The sequence below is a fragment of the Arachis ipaensis genome, chromosome B05 (assembly GCF_000816755.2).
Source record: "Arachis ipaensis cultivar K30076 chromosome B05, Araip1.1, whole genome shotgun sequence".
Taxonomy (NCBI): Eukaryota; Viridiplantae; Streptophyta; class Magnoliopsida; order Fabales; family Fabaceae; genus Arachis; species Arachis ipaensis.
Window position 1 is genome coordinate 113355118 of NC_029789.2, and position 13359 is coordinate 113368476.

The following is a 13359-nucleotide window of genomic DNA, read 5'->3' on the forward strand; positions in this document are numbered from 1 at the left end:
CTAATTCTCTTGAGCGCGAGTCCCGAGCCCTAACCCCACGCCTTCCACCCCCAATCGAAAGCTCTCAGCCTTTCACAGTCACGCTCTCCTCTCACAGTCGCGCCGGTGCACCCAGCCACTGAGCCACCCACGTTCTCTGCAGTCGTGCTCTCCTCTCACGGCGGCAAATCCACATTCCTCCCAGTCTCCCACCACCTCGCAGCGGACAGAGCACCACAAAGCCCCAGCCATAGCCTGAACGACCCTCGCACACAGTAGTAGCAGTCTAGCAGAGCACGACCCTCGTCCCTCGCACCCAACAGTAGCAGAGCACCACCCTCGCCACCCACAACACAGCACCCACCAGTCACCGATTCAACACAGCACCCACGTTCCTCCCAGTCTTCCACCCAGCCATTGATTCAAGTCAGATATGGAGCCCGAGCCACCGAGTCAGGTATGTAATTTAGTTAAATCATTGATTAATTGTTGCTGTTTGTTGTTATTGGTGTCGTTTACTAGTGTAAAACCCAATTTTGTTTAACCTTGCTATTGGTATTGTTTGCTATTGGTATTTTTGACCTTATTGTTACTGTTAATTTGGTTAAATTATACTCAGCATTGGTATTGTTTACTTTATTATTGGTATTATTGTTTGTTGATTCATTGTTGTTGTCTTGCTGACTTGCTGTTTGTTGAATCATTGTTTGCTGTTTCTTAGGTAATGTTCTGTTTGTTGAATTATTTTAATCATTGCTGTTTATTGATTCATTGCTGGTTATTGATTCATTTATGCAGTTTGGAAAGGCGGGCTGTTGAATAAGCTCCTGTTGAAGAAGCTTGTCACTAATCATTGATTTCATTGTTGCTAGTTGTTGTTTTATTGCTGGTTCAGTGATTGTAAGTTCTTTTATCTGGTATAGCACAAGTCAGTTAATATTATGAGATACTAATTTTTATTTAATATTTCTGTGTTTTGCTGCTCCTGCTCCTGCAGTTCATCCTGAAAGTTGGAATCCTATGTGGTCTGTTTCAAGGTCAAATTAATTTTAGTTATGATGTTTCATTATGTGATTTGTTTTTTAATCTATTCATTTAACTTTTGGATTGTGGTTATATGCTTTTACACAAGTAACTTGTATCTGAGAGTAGTTGTAGATGTTGGTTACTTTTCTATATAGCTTTCTGATGCCAAGGCATCTTAGGCTAGTTTCACTAGCCTTTTTCTTTTATTTTTAGTTGTTTTATGCATTTTCTTGAGCCTTAAGTAATCATTTGGGCCAAATAAGGGGGATGGAAGGGGAATCCAGCCCCTGAGGGGGGCTTTTTACCTTTTCATTTTGGGAAGTTTTCATACTTTTGTAATTGAATTCAGAGCTATGACTCACTAAACCCCCTTTCATTGGGTTAGGGAGCTCTATTGTAAATTTTGCCGATCGTGCAATTTCCTAAATCGTAGCATAACAAGTTTATGCGCATCACTTTCTAATGGTCTATACTTAACTTTTTAATTTACGAATGCAGCATACTCACAGGGCTTCTTTCATTCATGGTGAGTGCCTTCTTTCTATTCTAATTAAATTTTTATTCCTTTCATTTCCTATCTTATTTCTTTGTTTGGAAGATAGTTGTCTTGGCTCACCAAATCAGAGTTATGGGATAAAAAATGCAAGTTATTGTTCCTTTATAGCTTTAGTAGCTTGCAGTTGGTACCTTGCCATGTATGAGATTTTCTTGCGAGTTTTTTTATATCTGATGGACTTCATTCTTTCAGATGGACAACAGCCCAACCACCGGTAGTGTAAACATCACCTCCGCCGAGAAGCAGTGTTTAGCAAATCCTCCCTTTCTTTCAATTGCAAGAAGTAGGTCTATTGCATCATCTTTTCCCAAGTCACCGTAGAATTTAGCAAGGTCTCTACAATTTGTCTCCCATTTTCTTTAATTGTTGTATTTTAATTCCTTTTTTCGTTAAATTTCTTTGGATCATGACTTTGTTAGCTATTGTGTATTTGTATTTGTTGATTTCAATGTTATGACTTTGTGAAATAGTATGGTAGTTTTTTTTTGAATTTACTGAAAAACCGAACAAACCAAACCAAACCAAATCGATTTTAATTGCTTTGGTTTGGTTTGGTTCGGATGGCTTCGATAAAAAAACCGAACCAAACCGAACCGCAGTTTAATAAAACGATTGGATTGGATGGCTTTTCTCTCAAAAACAGAACCAAACCGCACCGCAAACACCCCTAGTAGAATATGTAATTGAAGAAAAAAAATTTAAATTCAATATTTTGTGCATTTAAATATTACTAAAGATCTATTGTAATATTTTTTTTATTGTTAGCAAAGAAAATCTTTTGTAACATTTATTAAAGTATTGTTATAGAATATCTATGGTAACATTTTTTAAATGTTACAAAAAATATTTATAATAACATTTTTATAAGTGTTACATAAAATATCTATGGTAATATTTTTTAAAATGTTACAAAAAATATCTATAATAATATTTTTTAAGTGTTACAAAATTGTCTATAGTAACATTTTTTTAAGTGTTACAAAAAATATATATTGTAACATTTTTCTAAATATTACCATGAATGGTCTATTGTAACATTTCTCATAATATTATTATAGAATATCTTTTGTAACATTTTTACTAAATATTATTAAATCTTTAGAAAAATATTAGTAAAACTCTTTAGTAACATAGAGTATTGTTACTAATATACATAGGTAACATTTTAATATGATTTGGTAATTGTTACGATGGGTAACCGGAGATTAGTGGGCTAGATTAGATGGTTGGCCTAATCGTCAAAGGATGGTAGTCTCCGAGCAGATTCGCACGCTAGAGGCTCCTTCCGATTTGTGTATGTGAGTGAATGGGGGTGGTACCTGCAAAGCCACTCCGATGCCTAAGTCAGCAAGGGTGTAAGCAGGTCTAGAGAGTATTGGGACTTAGAGATACCTGAGTGATGTCAGTGTATTTATAGTGGGGAGCCAATAACCACTGTTGGGGTAGTTCCACCTTCTAAGGTGAATAACCGTCCCTTTATCTTAGGGAGGTTGAGATATGGCTCCTGAAAGTGGGTTGAGAGATCTTAGGGGCAGTTATTTTAGTATTATCTGCCAGCTAATCCTCGTTCCCGACTTCCTTAGAGCAAGTCGTGGTAGGCACCGACTTCTAGGGGGAAAGTCGGTGTAAAATGAGGGCCAACTCTTGGGATTGGGCTTTTCTTTTAGACCTGGGCCTTAGCGTTGGGCCAGGGTATGAACAGTGCCCCTACTCGAGCCCAACTTCTTTCAGGGGTTGGGTTCGAGTATTTTACTCGGGGTTGTAACCGACCTGCAGAGGACCCGACGTGATTTTTTGGAACCGACGTGACTTTTGAATTTCCATAGTCGCGTCTAATCAAGCGTCACGCCCGTTAGGAATTCATGTATCCACAAGTAGGGATTAATTGCATTGGTAATGGTGCACCAATTAATGACTGCCTCCGTTTTTACCATTATGCCCCTAGCGTGTTTATAAATATTTTTTCTCTCTTTCGTTGTTTTGTTTCTGAAAACTTCATATTCGCACACTCTTGTTCTGGAGAAAGCTTCGTTCTTGTCTTTGGTCGACCGTTGCTGTTCCTGTCGCTTCAGAAGTAAAGATCAGTTCTTCTTTTCTCCTCTTTTACAAACGCTTTTATTTGCATGTTTTTGTTTTGGAGGAGTGTTTGACCATAGTTTTAGTCATTTTGTTGGTTTTGAAAACTTCTGCCTTAGACCCTCAAAGACTTCGTTTTGATTTCTTTTCTTTTTCTTTGTAGGATTTGTTGCCCCTTTTCTTTAAAAAGATGTCTACCTTAGAGTCTCTTTTATCATGGGTTGACGGTATGGTTCTTGGGGAAGAACCTTAGGTGGATGCTGACTATATCACCGATCTCCGCATACGTCATAGGCTTTGTACTTCTGATGAGGATGAGCCGAAATATGAACTGGTTGCCCCGGGTCCGGAAGACCGGGTTTGTTTTGGGAGGGCTTTTGAGGCAGCCCCTCATTTTTTTTATATGTATGAGAGCCTGATTACCCGCTTGGGCATTTTTCTTCCTTTTTTCGACTTTGAGATAGCTATTTTATTTCATTGCCATGTTGCTTCTACCTAACTTCACCCTAATTCTTGGGATTTTCTGAAAATTTACCAATTTATCAGCCATGCATTAGACTTTCCGACTTCCTTGAAGATTTTCTTTTTCCTCTTCCATATGACTAAGCCCTTCAGTGGGCAAAATAACAAACAGCAGTGGGTGTCTTTCCGAGCTATACAAGGCCGGAGAGTTTTTACCCTTTTTGATGAATCCTTCCATGATTTCAAAAACTTCTTCTTTAAGGTGCAATCTGTAGAGGGTCACCACCCCTTTTTCCTGGACCAAGATTTTTCACCTCGCTTTCCCTTGTACTGGCTAGAGGCCTCCCCTTGTGAAAAATATAGCTTGGATGATTTGGATGAGGTAGAGGCGACCGTTGTGGGGTTCCTCCGAGAAGTATGGGGGAGAGCCCCTTATCTGGATACAAAAAAATTTCTCCATGGGTCTCCAACCTTTGTCCAGGCCCAATTAGGTAGCGTTATATTTGTTTGTCATATTTTCCGACCTGATGGCCAACCGAGTTATTTTCTCTGATTTGTTTACTGACTCTACTTCCTAATGGTTTTTGCAGAGATGGCGAAGAAGAATTCCAGGGAATCTTACCAGAGAGTTCAGGAGGCCAAAGCGAGGTCTCGCGCCAGAGTCGGTGGCGCCAGGGCAGCTGGTCCTTCTCTTCTTTCCCCTCCCCCTTCTCACAATTTGGGGACCCCCACCTGACCTATTGTCATTTCTTCCTCAGCCTCTTCTCTGACGTCCCCTCCTCCCCGATCTTCCCCTAAGCCAGAAAGAAGAAGCGTAAGACTTTAGAGTCTAGCTCTTCTTTTGAAGGTGAGGCCAAGGTAGATGCGCCTCAGTTTGTTCGGAAGCATATCTATCCTCATACTCGTATAGGTATGGATGATGCTTCTGTTCGAAACCACCTTACTATTCTGGCTCAGGAGAGTATCAGGGCGGCAGGGGTGTGCACAAAGTTTCTGGATAATTTTTAGAAGACTCCCCTTAGCTCTTTGGGTTCATCCCTGAGGGTTGAAGAGCTGGAGGGGAGGCTTCTCTTATATCAAGGGCAGGAGTAGATGCTGAAGGAGGAGGTCGCCAAATTGAAGGAGGAGAGGGATGGCCTCCAGGAGAGGGAGAGGAAGTTGCAGGCCCAGTGTTCCATGGCAGAGGGCCTGAGGGAGAAGGCACAGGGGAGTTATTCAAGTTGGTTCGAGGATCTTATGGAGGTGAAGAAGGATTTAATGAGATCTCGGGATGCCTATGCAGAGTTGGAGGACTCCATTGCTGACGGGGCTGAAGAAGCGTGGAGGATCTTTAAAGAACAGGTCGGGGTTCTTGCTCCCGACCTGGATCTCTCTCCTTTGGATCCGGATAAGATTGTGGTCGACGAAGCTATCGTTTCTCCTCCCCGACCTGTCTCCGAGTCCAACCTGAAGACTCGGGGGCAGAGGATAATGGAGTCCCCTTCTCGATCAAAAGATGCCCCGAGTTCTTCGAAGGCTCCTGGAACTCCCCCTCCGTCTCCCATGGATATGGCTCCGACTTCTCTTCCTGGTCCTGATGGCGCTCCGACTATTCTCCCTGACTCTGGTGGTGACGTCCTTCCTAACTAGAAACTTATTATGGCTATAGGGGGGTCCGGCCTGTGGGCCCCCGTTTTTTAGACAATTTTTTCTTTTTATGTTTGTGGTGATATTTTGTTGACATTTTGCTGGCCTTTTGTGGCCGTAAACAAAATATTTAAAAATATCCTTTTTTGGATAAGGGTTTAGGTTATCTTTCTTTGTCGGTTATGCGCATGCCTTTCTGTTTAGGTTTTGAAAAAAGCCTTTTTCGATCCTTCCTTTGAAAAACCCTTTTTCTTAGCTGACTGTCTTTTTCGCGAGGGCTTGGGACAGCCTTTTGTGTTTTCGATAGGTTTTCTTATCTCTTTTTGGTATTCCTCATACTCAATTTTTGATTTATTGAGTCCTTATGACTTAGGTTATTTCTACGATGCATTTCTTTGTTTCTCGGTTTTTTCGACTTGTAAGTCAGATGATTTTCGGACTTGCCACGATCTACTTTTATAACCTCTTTACACCGACTTGTACCTCGTCATTTTATCCTGACGACCATCTAGGTCGGTTCATGAGATTTTCACGCTTTGTCGAGCTTAAGTCGGCGCGTTTCGTACAAAGAAAGAAAAACGAGAGGGAATTTATAAGAGATATTGTAAAAATATCTTTATTTATTTGCAAAGGTTTTTTACTGCTACTAAGGGTTTTTGACTATTTATGGCCCCTTAGTCTCTACTATGATGCCTCGTTAAAAACCCCCTTCAGGAAAAACCCTTTTCTTTTGGGAAAAAACCATGAAGCTGGGAAAAGATTACATCAGGGAGTAGAGTTCACTTTTAACTGTAGTACCTTTTCATATTACAAGCATGCCACGACCTAGGTAACTCGGTGCCGTTTAAATCGGTCACCTTGTAATAACCTTTTCCTAGGACCTCACTAATCTTGTATGGTCCCTTCCAATTAGCAGCGAGCCTCCCTTCCCCAAATTTGTTGACTCCAATTTCGTTTCTGATTAAGACCAAGTCGTCTGGGGTGAAACTCCTTCGAATGACTTTTTTGTTGTATCTGGTAGTCATTCTTTACTTCAATGTCGCTTCTCTTATCTGGGCTTGCTCTCGGACTTCGGGGAGCAATTCAAGTTCCTATTTGTGCCCCTGTATGTTTCTGACCTCATCATGGAAGATAACCCTTGGACTTTGCTAGTCGATTTCTACTGGTATCATGGCTTCCACGCCGTAGACAAGTCGGAAGGGTGTTTCCCCTGTGGCAGATTATGGCGTCGTCCGGTAAGCCCATAACACTTGGGGGAGCTCCTCAGCCCAAGCTCCTTTTGCGTCTTGTAGCCTTTTCTTTAACCCTGCCAGTATGACCTTGTTAGCTGTCTCGACTTGTCCATTTGCTTGTGAATGTTCCACCGAGGTGAACTGGTGTTTGATCTTCATACTGGCTACCAGGCTTCTGAAGGTAGAGTCGGTGAACTGGGTTCCATTATCTGTGGTGATGGAATGAGGTATCCCATATCTCGTGATAATATTTTTGTAGAGGAATCTCTGACTTTTCTGGGCCGTGATGGTGGCTAATGGTTTTGCTTCTATCCACTTTGTGAAGTAGTCTATTCCCACAATTAAGTATTTGACTTGTCCTGGGACTTGGGGAAAAGGTCCTAACAGATCTATCCCCCATTTTGCGAAGGGCCATGAAGAAGTTATACTGATGAGCTCCTCGGGGGAAACCACGTGGAAATTTGCGTGCATCTGGCATGGCTGGCACTTCTTCACAAATCCTGTGGCATCCTTCTGCAAGGTCGGCCAGTAGAACCCAGCTCGGATTACTTTTCTGGCTAGTGACCTGGCTCCGAGGTGATTTCCACAGATCCCATTATGAACCTCCTCTAGCACTTCAGTGGTCCTTGAGGTCGGTATGCACTTCAGCAATGGTGTTGATATTCCTCTTTTATAGAGGATATTTTTCACCAGAGTGTAGTATTGTGCTTCCCTCTGGATTTTATTAGCCTCTTTTTCCTCTTTGGGGAGGATGTCGAATTTTAAGTATTCAACTAGGGGGTTCATCCACCCAAGGTTTAACCCGGTGATTTCAAGGACATCTTGTTTGGTCTCTGTTTTTACTACAGAGGGTTCTTGGAAAGTTTCCTGGATCAAGCTTCTATTATTCTCCCCTGGTTTGGTACTTGCTAACTTGGAGAGGGCATCTGCTCTGCTATTAAGATCCCGAGTTATATGTCTGATCTCGGTTTCTGCAAAGCGCCCGAGGTGCTCCAAAGTTTTTTCCAAGTATCTCTTCATATTTGGGTCTTTGGCCTGATACTCTCCATTATTTGGGAGGTCACTACTTGAGAGTCGCTGAATATCATCACTTTTGTTGCACCGACCTCTTCTGCCAACTTTAAACCTGCGATCAGGGCTTCATATTCTGCCTAATTATTAGAAGCTGGGAATTCAAATTTGAGGGAAACCTCTATTTGTGTTCCCCCTTCATTAACCAGTATTATGCTGCACCGTTTCCTGTCTTGTTTGAGGATCCATTTACGTATAGTTTCCACGTAGTTGGCCTTTCCTCTTGGTCTCCCGCATATTCTGCTATGAAGTCGGTGAGGCATTGGGCTTTAATTGCCGTCCGAGTTTCGTACTTCAAGTCGAACTCTGAGAGCTCTATTGCCCACTGAACCATTCTCCCTGCAACATCCGTCTTTTGGAGGATTTGCTTCATAGGTTGGTTCGTTCGGACCCTTATTGTGTAAGCTTGGAAGTAAGGCCGTAACCTTTGCGAGGTTATTACTAAGGAGTAGGCGAACTTCTCTAGTTTGTGGTACCTTAGTTCAGGGCCTTGTAGAACTTTGCTGGTGAAGTACACGGGATGCTGCCCGACCTCATCTTCTTGTATCAGGGCTGATGCTACAGCTTTGTCTGCTACAGACAAATATAAGACGAGCTCTTCCCCAACTAGAGGTCGGGTCAGGATTGGAGGTTGGCTCAAGAACCTTTTGAACTCCTGGAATGCTTCTTCGCACTCTGGAGTCCATTCGAACTGGCATCCCTTTCTTAGTAGAGAGAACAGTGGAAGGGATCTTAATGCTGATCCTGCCAAGAACCTGGAGAGGGCTGTAAGTCGACCATTCAATTGTTGAACCTCTCTTAAGCAAGTCGGGCTTTTCATCTCTAGGATGGCTTTGCACTTGTCGGGATTTGCTTCAATTCCCTTTTGCGTCAGCATGAACCCCAGGAATTTTCCAGCCTCCACCGCGAAGGTACACTTTGTGAGATTTAGCCTCATCCCATGTAACCTTATGGTGTTGAAGACTTGCAAGAGGTCTGTCAAGAGGTCGGTTTCTTCCTTGGTTTTCACCAACATGTCGTCTACGTAGACTTCCATTAAGTTCCCGTGGTGGGGAGCAAACACCTTATTCATCAACCTTTGGTATGTGGCCCCAGCATTTTTTAGCCCAAAGGGTATGACCACATAGCAGTAGTTTGCTCTAGGCGTGATGAATGATGTTTTTTCTTGATCCGACTTGTACATCGGGATCTGGTTGTATCCCGAGTAGGCATCTATAAACGACAAGTATTGATACCCCAAGCTAGAGTTTACTAGAGTATCAATGCTTGGAAGAGGATATGGGTCTTTGGGACATGCCTTATTCAGGTCGGTATAGTCGGCGCACATCCTCCACTTGCCGTTTTGCTTCTTGACTAGTACTATGTTTGCTAGCCACGTTGGATATTTGACCTCCTTGATGAAGCCGGCCTCCAGGAGTGCTTGTACTTGTTCTTCCACCGCTTGAGCCCTTTCTGGACCGAGTTTACGCCTTTGCTGCTGCACAGGTCGTGACCCCGGATATACTGAGAGCCTGTGGGACATGAGCTCGGGGTCTATCCCTGGCATGTCGGAAGCTTTCCAGGCAAAGAGGTCAGAATTGTCTCTTAAGAGCTTTGTCAACCTTTGTTTTAGGTTTTCCTCTAGGTTGGCACCTATGTTGGTATTTTTTCCTTCCTCTTCACCGACCTGTACTTCTTCAGTTTTTTTCCCTGGTTGTGGCCGCAGCTCTTCGTTGGCTCTCGTGCCACCGAGCTCTATGGTGTGGACTTCCTTGCTTTTTCCTCTCAGGTTCAGGCTTTCATTGTAGTATTTTCTTGCCAATTTCTGATCTCTCCGTACCGTTGCTATCCCCGCATATGTTGGGAATTTTATGCAAAGGTGAGGGGTAGACACCACTGCTCCGAGTTGATTTAGGGTAGTTCTACCAATCAAGGCATTATATGCTGACCCAACGTCGATGACTATAAAGTCTATGCTCAGAGTTTTGGATTTTTCCCCTTTCCCAAAAGTCGTATGGAGGGACAGGAATCCTAGTGGTTTTATTGGCGTATCGCCCAAACCGTACAGGGTATCAGGGTAAGCTCTTAACTCTTTTTCATCCAACCCTAGTTTGTCGAACGCAGGCTTGAAAAGGATGTCTGCTAAACTCCCTTGGTCTACTAGAGTTCTGTGGAGATGGGCATTTTCCAGGATCATGGTTATCACCACTGGATCATCATGTCCAGGAATTACTCCTTGCCCATCCTTCTTTGTAAATGAGATAGTTGGGAGGTCGGGTGCTTCGCTCCCGACCTGGTAAACTCGCTTGAGGTGTCTCTTACGAGATGACTTGGTGAGTCCCCCTCCCGCAAATCCTCCCGAGATCATATGTGTGTGTCTCTCGGGGTCTGTGGTGGTGGGTCTCTTCTGTCCCCGTCATCTCGTTTTCTTTTTCCATGATTATCCGACCTTTCCACGAGATATCTGTCAAGTTGGCCTTCTCTGGCCAACTTTTCTATCACGTTTTTGAGGTCGTAGTAATCATTTGTTGAGTGACCATATATCTTGTGGTATTCGCAGTAATCTCCTAGGGGGCGGCAGTCTTTCAGTATTGCAGATTTCTCTGTATACATCCACTACGGAAACTTTTAGAGGAGTATAAGAGTGATATCTCCTTGGCTTATCAGAACCGACCTCCTCTTTTCTCTTGGGGTCCCTTTCTTTCTCTTTTGCCGAGTGAGGGTGCCCAGGTCTCCAATTCGGTTCTCGTAATCTGGCATTCTCCTCCATGTTGATGTACTTTTCCGCTCTCTCTTGTACATTGCTCAAGGAGGTGAGGTGCCTTTTTGATATGGACTGGAAGAAGGGACATTCTCTAAGTCCATTTACTAGGCCCATGATGACTGCCTTAGTGGGCATGTCTTGAATCTCCAAGCACGCTTTGTTGAACCTTTCCATATAGTCCCGTAAAGGTTCTCCGACCTCCTGCTTTACTCCCAGGAGGCTTGGTGCGTGCTTTACTTTATCCTTCTGGATAGAGAACCTCATTAAGAACTTTCTCGAGAGGTCCTCAAAGCTGGTGACTGACCTTGGAGGGAGGCTATCGAACCACTTCATTGCCGCTTTTGACAGGGTGGTCGGGAAAGCTTTGCAGCGAGTCGCATTAGAAGCGTCAGCCAGATACATCCGACTTTTGAAATTGCTTAAATGATGCTTCGAGTCTGTGGTTCTGTCATAGAGGTTCATATCAGGGCTTTTGAAGTTTCTTGAAATTTTTGCCCTCATTATGTCCTCACTGAATGGATCCTCTCCTCCCAGGGGCGACTCTTCTCGGTCGCCACGGGAGTTCCGACTTCTAAGGGAGGATTCTAGCTTCAAGAGTTTTTCTTCTAACTCTTTTCGGCGCTCTATCTCTTCCCTTAGATTTCGCTCTGCCTCTCATTGTCGCTCTAATTCTTGTTCCAGCTGTTCCAAACGACCTTGGTGACCATGGACCAACCCCATTAGCTCGGCTGCATGGGGTGGCCCTTCCTTTCCTGATTCGCGTCCGTCCGAGGAGTTCACCTTCGGATTTTTAAGTCCCGAGGTGCCTTCTCTGTGCTGGTTATTGGCTCCCTAGTGGAGGGTTAGGTCTGCGTCATTATTTCCGGTGTCCAGATTTTCTTGTTCTGAATCGGATGCCGTGTGACCATCTTCTGGTGAATTGTCCGCCATTACTGGTTGATCTCTCGGGTCCCCAGCAACGGCGCCAATGTTACGATGGGTAACCGGAGATTAGTGGGCTGGATTAGATGGTTGGCCCAATCGTCAAAGGATGGTAGTCTCCGAGCAGATTTGCACGCTAGAGGCTCCTTCCGATTTGTGTATGTGAGTGAATGGGGGTGGTACCTGCAAAGCCACTCCGATGCCTAAGTCAGCAAGGGTGTAAGCAGGTCTAGAGAGTATTGGGACTTAGAGATACCTGAGTGATGTCAGTGTATTTATAGTGGGGAGCCAATAACCACCGTTGGGGTAGTTCTACCTTCTAAGGTGAATAACCGTCCCTTTATCTTAGGGAGGTTGAGATATGGCTCCTGAAAGTGGGTTGAGAGATCTTAGGGGCAGTTATTTTAGTATTATCTGCCAGCTAATCCTTGTTCCCAACTTCCTTAGAGCAAGTCATGGTAGGCACCAACTTCTAGGGGGGAAGTCAGTGTAAAATGAGGGCCAACTATTGGGATTGGGCCTTTCTTTTAGACCTGGGCTTTACCATTGGACCAGGGTATGAACAATAACATTTTTTAAATGTTAGTAAAAGTCAAGTATGTCGTAGTGAAACTTAGTACTCACATAACCTTCTTATCAAATTTTTATGAGACTAGACATTCATGTTCAAGTACCAACACCACCAATCAATTTCTTTCAATCTCTTCTTCAGTTTTATATCATTTTTCATAAGGTTTATGAAGCAAAATCTTCTCTTTTCTCTTCCTAAAAATTTGGCCATCATGATTTAAGCAATAAAAATTATTTTTGATGACGTCTTGTTCTTGAATCATGTTCTAGAACCCTTAAGGAATTCACACATTAAAATTTTAAGCTTCAAAAGGTGAAAAATCTTTCTCTTTTTCTTCAAAGCTCAATTTTGGTCGTAAGGCCTAAAGTGGTAACAAAACTTGTTTTAATTTTAATTAAGAGGTTTTTGTGATCATGAAGACTAAAAGAAGTGGTTTGAAAGAGCTAACAAGAAAGGTATGGATTATCATAGTTCAGAAAGTCTCTTGAAAGTTCATAGACACATGTTGGATGTTTGACGATATTTGATAGTTTTAAGTGGTTATATTGATCATTGAATGATGACTACGTTATTGATATGATTTATGATTGCTTGGTATGAATTTTGTATGGTTAAATATCCTGATGATGATGGCCGAATGTATGAGAAGTATTTGGGGCTAATTTTGTAGAAGTTGAAAATCATGTTAAAAACTCATAGAGTAATGATTACTAAAGTTAATTATATAAAAAAATCATAAAAAAAAACCTTAAAGAGACTTGAAAGTATCATAAAATCATAAGTAATGAATATCGAATATTAACAACTCATATAGTAATGATTAATAAGGTTGATTAAGTAAAAAATTTATAGATCAGAAGAAAAGTGATTAAAAGAGCTTAAAAGAAGCATAAACACAAGTTTTAGTCTATGAAAAATACATGATGCACCAAATATGATTAAGATGTAAGAGTAAAAAGTGGGCCAAAAGAGTAAATAACAAAATATTAAACTTAAAAATATGAACATAGAAGATTTAAGAGTATATACCCATTTTGGTCCTCAAAGAATTTTAAACTGGACACTTTAGTCCCCAACTAAAATTAATTAGTCGATT

At 42.4% G+C, this 13359-nt stretch overlaps 1 long non-coding RNA gene across 1 annotated transcript; it reads left to right on the forward strand.

The window, feature by feature from the left end:
* LOC107641994 lies at positions 334–1908 on the forward strand. The gene is made up of 4 exons (XR_001620566.2): positions 334–436; positions 977–1016; positions 1504–1531; positions 1754–1908. It is a non-coding gene; the product is annotated as an uncharacterized LOC107641994 (long non-coding RNA).